Genomic DNA, 8,876 nt, shown 5'->3' with positions numbered 1-8,876 from the left:
CATCATATCCTCTTGTTTCTATACTATTTACTCTTGTTGCCCAATTAGGATTGATATCCTTGAGGTCCCTCCCAACCAGTGACTGCCAAGTGGTATCTGAGTGAGATTTCATTCTGGAGATTGCATTGTCCTAATAATTTTGTTGTGGGGTGGCAGACTATGGATCCGCCTTGCAGCTGCAAACGACTGGCATGAAGATAGCACTAAGAGTAAATATGAATAGTGGAGCGCTTGGGAATGCACACCCCGCTGTGATGGAAATGTTAAGAGGAATTGGAGCCCGCTTGGAAACTGCTGAAATAACATAGAGAAGAGGTAGACCTATTGAAGATATGAGTGAAGATGAAGAAGAAGAAGCACCAACAAAACAAGTAGTAAATGCACCGACGATCGATCCAGATGAAGAGAGGTTCTTAAAGATTTTGAGTAGGGCAAATGCTAAACCACATTTTACCCCACTGGAGTATGATGGTAAATTGGATTTGGATGAATTGATGGATTGGATCTCATAGATGGAGAAGTATTTTGATTTTGAGAACACCGCGGATGAAAGGAATGTGAAATATGCATGTACCAGGTTGAAAAGTCATGCATCCCTTTTGTGGGACCATTTTTTGGTTGATAGAAAAAGAAGTGAAGAGAAGATCAAATCATAGGAGTGGATGGTTTCTAAGTTAAAATTAAAGTTTATGCCAACTGATTATCAATTAAATCTATTCTAGAGGCTGCAGAATTTGAAGCAGAAGGAATCTAGTGTGAAGGATTATACCGAAGCATTCTACAAGTTGAATATCAGATCCAAACATGTCAATAATGAGGTTGAACAAGTTGCAAGATATTTGAATGAATTGCAAATGTTTATACAATATGTACTTAGTTTGATCAAGTTGCAGAGTGTTGAAGAAGCGTACCAATATGCCTTGAAAGCAAAAGAGAACTTGAACAAAAGACATGAGCAGAGGCAACAAGGTAGAGGTGGAAGGTTTTCTGGAGGAATATTTCAAGGAAGAAGATGATATTCTAGATGAAGAGGAACCTATACAGACCAGAACAAGGACAAGGAAGTAAGCAAAGATGTCAGTTCATACCGGAAGCATGAAAAAAATTTCTACAGGAGGAGAGAACCTGATGGTTATCGGAATGAGAGTTTTAGAAAAGATTACAAAAGACAAGATAAGAAAGTGTTTAGAGGAACTTGCTTTTAATGTAGAGGAGAAGGACATCATGCTTTCGAATGTAAGAAGACAGAGAACACTAGGAGAATAGCATTGGTGGAAGAAAGCCCCACTAGATCATCTAACAAACCAGAAGATGGAGAATTGTTGATGATGGTGAGAGCTTTGTGTCATACCAAAGAGGATGAAGAGCTCTTGCAGAGGCAAAATTTGTTCAAGACCAGATGTAATGTATCCGGTAAATGTTGTAAAGTAGTGATTGATAGTGGTAGTTCGGAAAATCTTGTTTCATAAGAAATGGTAAATAAATTGAAGTTGGAAAGATTTAAACACACTAAACCTTATAAGATAGCATGGATTCAGGATGATCATAAGTTGTTAGTGAGCAGTGTTTGGTGAAATTGAAAATTGGGAATTATCATGATGAAGCTTTATGTGATATTATGCCTATGGATATTTGTCACCTTTTGTTGGGTAGACCTTGGTAGTTTGGTAGACAAGCAATACATGATGGAAGAAATAACATATACACTATTGTAACGAATGGGATGAAACAAATCTTGTTACCCTTGGAGGAACCACTGAAGAGTGAAGTCTATACAAAAGCCAGAATCTGTTTGGTGGATGGAAGGAAATTTCGGGATGGAATGAGACATGAAAATGTGTGTTTTTCCTTAGTTCGTAAGAAGAATGAGAACCTAGAGAATGAAGAAGAACAACCGTAGGAGATAAAGGAATTGATGATAGAGTATGAATACATCATTTCAAATAATGTTCTTGATGGATACCACCTATGAGGAGTATCAATCACTACATGGACCTGATTCCCAGAGCTAGTTTAGCTAACAAAGCTACACACTAGATGACACTGGCAGAGAATGAGGAGTTGAATAGACAAGTGCAAGATCTGTTTAAGAAAGGTTTGATTAGAGAAATTTAGAGTCTTTGTACAGTACGAGGAGTGTTAGCACCTAAAAGGAATGGAGAATGGAGGATGTGTACTGATTCTAGAGAAATAAACAAGATCAAAGTGAAGTACCAGTTTCCTTTACCTGGGATGGATGACATAATGGATTGTTTGAGTGGAGCCAAATACTACACAAAAATAGACCTGAAGAGTGGATATCATCATATCAAAATTGGAGAAGGAGATGAGTGGAAGACAACATTCAAGAAAAATAAAAAATTGTATGAATGGTTGGTGATGCCTTTTGGGTTGACTAATGCATCGAGTACATTCATGTGATTGATGAATGAGGTATTGAAGAAATTATTGGGTGATATTTTTATTGTATATTTGGATGATATTCTAATTTTTAGTAAGACAAAAGAGGAGCATTTGTTGCATTTAAGATTAGTTTTTGTAGAGGTTGAGAGAATAAAAGTTGCTGATAAATATAAAGAAGTGCAGTTTCATGAAAGAAGAGTTAGTCTATTTGGGATTTGTTATATCTACGAATGGATTGAAGATGGAACCTGAGAAGGTAAAATTAATTATTGAATGGCTACATCAGAAAGAATTGGAGAGGTAATATCATGGATTGGCTAGTTTCTACTAAAAGTTTATCTGAAATTTCAGTTCATTTTGTACTCCTATGACTGAGATAATGAGAGGAGATAGGAAAGAATTCAAGTGGACCACCAGAGAAAATAAAATTTTTGAATTGTTGAAGCAGAGGTCAATGAGAAGCTTGTGTTATCTTGACCAGATTTCAACAAAGTATGTCAAGTGGATTGTGATGCAAGCAGGAATTTAATTGGAGTAGTATTGAGTCAAGAAAGAAGAGCAATAGCCTATTTTAGTGAGAAGTTGAATGATTCCAGGAAAAGAAATTCAATGAATGATCATAAATTTTATGCCATAGTTCAAGCCTTTAAGAAATGGAGACATTATATGTTGCCTAAGGAAATTTGTGTTGTATATTGACCATGAAGCTTTGCAGTATTTGAACAGTCATATTGAGTTGACTCAGAGACATATGAGATGGGTAGGTTTTTTGCAAAGTTATACATTTGTGTTGAAGCATAGAAGTGGAAAGTCGAACAAAGTTGCTAATGCATTGAGTAGGTGGAGCAATATGCTAAGAGAAATAAGAGTGATAGTATTGGGATTTGAGGAGTTGCAGACCTTGTATGATGATGACCCTGATTTTGCAGAACCTTGGAGAGCACGTAGAGAACTAGTTATGGTGGACAAAAATCAACGATTGGATTATTTTATTCTGAATGAGATGTTATTCAGAATAGTTCAGTTGTGTATACCTAAGAGTTTTATGAGTGATATTCTGATAAAGGATTAGCTAGACACTTTGGTGTTGAGAAAACAGTAGCATTGGTGAGTGAACATTACTTTTGGCCTCAGATTCATAAGGATGCCAGGAAATTTGTGTGGATCTATAGAGTTTGTTAGATTGCAAAAGGTAGTAGTTAGAATGTGGGAGTGTATAAGCCTTTGCTAGTACTAGAGAGACCTTGGGAAGACATAAGCATGGATTTCATACTTGGATTACCTAAGATACAGATAGGAAATGATTCTATATTTGTGGTGGTGGATAGATTTTCAAAGATGGCTCATTTCATACCTTGTAAGAAGACATCAGATGTAGTTCATGTAGCTAACCTATTTTCCAAGGAGGTAGGGAGATTGTATGGATTACCTAAGAGAATAGTTTTAGATAGAGACACTAAGTTTGTTGGTTATTTTTGGAGAACACTATGGAAGACAAATCAGAAGTTCAGTTCTACTTTTCACCCACAGATTGATGGAAAGAAAGAGGTACTAAACCAAAGTTTGGGAAATTTGTTTAGATGCTTAGTTGGAGAGAAAACTAGAAGTTGGGATTTGATTCTTGCACAAGAAGAGTTTGCCTACAACAATTTAGTGAACAGGAGTACCAGAAGAACACCTTTTGAGATTGTTACCAGAGCACACCCTAGAGGTATATCAGAATTGAGAGCTGTTATTAATGAAGACAAGAGGAGTGTAGAAGTAGAAGAGTTTGGAGATCACATGATAGCCTTACATATTCAAGTTAAGCAGTGTTTGGAGGATATAAATAGAAAGTATAAAGAGAAAGCAGATGAGAAGATGAGACATAAAGAATTTGAAGTTGGTGATGAAGTGATGGTATATTTGAGAAAATTAATATTTCTAGTTGGAACCTATAACAAGAAGTAGATGAGGAAGTTCAGTTCCAAAAATGCATATGAAGTGGAGCTACCAAATAGTTTGAGTATTTCACCTATATTCAACATTGCAGATCTACATCAATATCATGAAACAAAATTCAATGAAGATAGTAATGTAGACTTGGAGAAATAGTTTCCCTTGAAGGAACTAGATCAGATTGAAGACATTTTTGGTGGTAAGATTAGGTGTAGTACCCTGAGCTATCAGTATAAAGAGTATCTTGTCAAATGGAAGGACATACTAGATTTAGATTCATCGTAAATTTCTTAGGAAAAGGTGGGCTGCCTTGTTTTTCCTTTGACCCCAACAAAGTGAGGGACTCACTTTTCCAACAACCCCAGATGTCTAATGCAGGAGAATCCCTAGTTCTTGGCAATCTCACATCAACCAAAAATATTTCTTTTCTGTTTGTTTTCTATTTTATAGTTTCAACATTTCTTTCTTGCATTGAAACACCTGATCTTGCGGAGATGGATTTTTATTTAGGACATGATCATGCTCCTTATTCCTAGATTGTGTAGCATTTAAATTACTTTCCTACAAGTTATCACTTCTGGATTCTGAAATATTTTTTCTAGCACGGGAACCACTTGGACCTATTTGCTATTAGTGAATCTCCCAGATCCCTTCCATAGCTTACAAATCCCTAGTTCATTGATTCCAATGTTCCTTGGCATGTGGCTGACCTTCCCTTTGATCTGCACTTAATCATTTTGATTCTCCAGAGGAATCTCTTTGGTGGAGGCCGACCTGGTAGTTTTACACGTTTCATCATGTTCATCAGTTGTTGATCCCTCTTGCACTGACTGGATCCCTCTAGACAATATAAATTAATGTAGTTAAGCTACATAAATTAGTGAAAAAGAACATAGAAGACATATCTTGATATTTAGAGGTCTGAAGTTGACCAATCTTGTAATTGAGCATGTATGTAGCAGGCTAGTGTGCCGAATCTTGTATCCTGGATGTTATTGGTTATATGTAATCATTTTTCATGATCTAATTCATTCATTTCTTCATTTCCTCCATCACATCCTCTTGTTTTCATTGTGTTTACAATTGTTGCCTGGTCAAGATTGATCTCTTTGAGGTCCCTCCCAACTAGTGATTGCGCCAAAAATTTATTAGGAAAACTTCTTAAAACCTTTTCTACAACCTTTTGATATGTTAGCTCATTACCAATCTACCTTATTTGATCAACCAAATCTGTAACATGATATGTAAATTGGTCTATTGAATTACAATCTTTCATTTGCAAGTTTTCAAATTCTCTTCTAAGTGCTTATAGTTTGACAATTCTTACCTTACTCGAGTACCTTGATATGCCATCTATAGGATGCACCATGCTTTCTTGGCTATTGTGGCTAGCTTAATCCTTACCACAACTAAATCATCCAATGCTTTTCCAATTATTTGCAAAGCCCTTCTATTGTTTTGCCTATTTTCATCAAGATTTTTCTTATCATTTTAAGTCAAGGTAGACTCATTTTATGGTTCAGTATAACCATTTCTGACTACGTTTGATAGTTCACATGAATCAAATGTCAAATTATCAAAATTATTACCGAAAAATATTGGAATGAAAGGTTGAAAATTATTAGATACCATTTTCAATATATAAGCTCTTGAAAGTCCAGATTTTAAGGATTGTGGCCTCTTACTTTGATAGCGGTCTTCTGCGATCTTTGATTCCTCCAATTTCAATGGCCCTTGCGATCAATCTATCAACCTTCCAATACCAACAACGATTAAACTCCTAGTAGTAACTTTTATAGACCCTTTTGGTTGCAACACCTATGATAATAATCATAATGTTGTGGCTTCAGTAATTGCATCCTTCTAGCGTTGCGGCTACTTTCTTGCTGACTTTTGGAAACTTGCAAACCCTATGGTTTGCCACAATTTTCTATGATTGTGAATTTCTTTTAAAGATATCTGCGAACCCTATCTGATAAGCAGCTATCCCCACAAAATAGAGAAAAGTTCTAGCTAGGAAATAAAAGAAAAACTTTCAAAGAAAATCAGAAGAACAAATGAAAGCAATTAAACCATTTTCATTATTACAAATCTGTATGATTACAAATGATATATAGATCATATGAGCAGAAATTATGCATGAGATGCATGAAATTTCTGAAGATGTAGATCAGTTAAACTGAAATAATGAGGTAGATGGAATTTAAAACTCTTTAGTAGCTTACATTCACAATGCATATGCAACTCTTGTTCTCCGTAAATCACGGGTAGAACAAGGAGTTTACTGTGCGCTAATAGTCCCCCTTAAGTCTAACTAAGGAGAGATATGGGTTTAGGCAACAAAGCCTGATCAAAAACCCAATTACAAAGAAGAAAGGAGAAAACTCAATTGAGAGAAACTCCTGACCATTATTTGAACTATAGAAGAAAGGTGCTATTATAGATGAAGAAGAACTACAAATGAATCCACAGTGCAACAAGATTGTATCAAAATCATAGAAACCACTGCATGACTACCTCTGGAATACTTTGAAAATGCAGTTGTACATATTCTGTATTGCTCAAATGGATGAACAGATAGGTACTCGGTCTCTGAATATAGAAATTGACCATCTAAAGATATGAAGATATGAATATACAGAAATGTGCTTCAAGATGAAGAACTGCAAAGATGAGCTCTGGTTGGGATGATGCCATTGTATATCCATTGCTCAATAATGTCCCACTAGAAAGAAACTCTGGAAGCACTCGAGGATGCGACTTTGTAATCTCATGTAGTCAGGAACCCTGCTAGAAAGAATCTCTTGGAGCAAACAAAGTTGCAACATTGGAATCTCATATAGACAAGAATTTAGAAAAAAAAAACATTTTTGGTTGTCAATTAGAGGAAGAGTTCATAGCAACTTTAATATTCTATTTTTATTTAGGAAACTTATTGAAAGAAACCTATACTAAATGCATTAATCAAAACCCCCATATAAACTTTCTAAAGTTCATTTTTTTTAATACAAAGCCCCAAATTTTCTAGATCTTTATCATGTTGTGCTTGCAAAGCACATACAATTTTAAAGAATCAATATGGAAAAAAAATCAAGGACCATGCAAAAATGAGGGGAAGAATATGCATGCATTTAGAAACAGAGGTCTACATCAGCTTCCATGGTAATGCTAATCTTCAGAAATCTGCCTGCAAATAATCATTAATGCTTCTTCTTCCTAGCAATCTGGCTCTGATACCATGATAAATTTTGCAGCTATCCTTGCAAAATAGAGAAAAGTTCTAGCTGGGAAATAAAAGAAAAACTTGCAAAGAAAATCAGAAGAACAAACGAAAACAATTAAACCATTTTCATTATTACAAATCTGTATGATTACAAATGATATATAGATTATAGGAGCAGAAATTATGCATGAGATGCATGAAATTTCTGAAGATGTAGATCAGTTAAACCAAAATAATGAGATAGATGGAATTTAAAACTCTTTAGTTAGCTTACATTCACAATGTATATGCAACTCTTGTTCTCCGTAAATCACGGGTAGAACAAGGAGTTTACTGTGCGCTAACACTATCTTTGGTAACAACAAAACCTTCTTATAATCTGGGATCCTCCTTTTGTTTGAATCTGCCTCCATGACAATGATTTCTTCAATCTCCTTTTTTTGCGACTTCTCTTTTTAAAACTACTTTTGGATCAATTCTTTCTAGCAATATGCATTTGCTCCACGATGCCTCTACTCGATTCAACAATGACTTAATACCATGGTCTTCTCCAGCAATTTTTCTTCAACAAGCAATGATCCTCTATTGGATAGGTCTATACTTTTGTTGACGGGATTGTGTAGTGATCCATCTTCCTCAAACCTCCTATACAGTCTAATGGTGATCCCACTGTGTTGACTAGTGCATTGAACCTTCTTTGCCAACGATCTCCTTATAATATCAACCTACTCTGATACCACATGAAGGTGGGCAGAGACAAGAAGAGATAAATAGAAACCAATGTGGTACGACACACAAAGAAAACTCATTTTGTATTGCTTGCTTGAAAATGGTTTATATTTGCCTCTTATACAGAGGACTATAGAAGCATTTAGAAAATTCTGGAAAATACTAACTTAGGCAACATATACAAAATACATTTACAATAACTCATTATTCTAGAAACATCCACAAAATGCATAAGGCGACATAGTAAAAATTAAAATTATTTCTAACAATGCTGAAAGATGTTGATGATGAATCATTTCTTATAAATAAATATTGTTTTGAGAATGGTAACAATTTAATATATTTTTCAAGGAAATATAAATCAGCAGTAGGAGATACAATATGGAAAGTAAATCACTCTTGTTAGTTAACAAACATATCATAGATAATGTTGTGGGAGCTAGGTGATATGAACTCAATAAACTATAGGTTGTAGCTTGATGTGAGGATCTCTTGATGAGGATGCATGCCCTATCATCACATTCAAAGATTTAATCCTGTAAAATAGGATAGACATATTTTATCTTTATAGTGGTGCAGTGGA

The sequence above is a fragment of the Cryptomeria japonica genome, chromosome 5 (assembly GCF_030272615.1).
Source record: "Cryptomeria japonica chromosome 5, Sugi_1.0, whole genome shotgun sequence".
NCBI classification, from domain to species: Eukaryota; Viridiplantae; Streptophyta; class Pinopsida; order Cupressales; family Cupressaceae; genus Cryptomeria; species Cryptomeria japonica.
Note: the sequence above shows the minus strand (reverse complement) of the source record.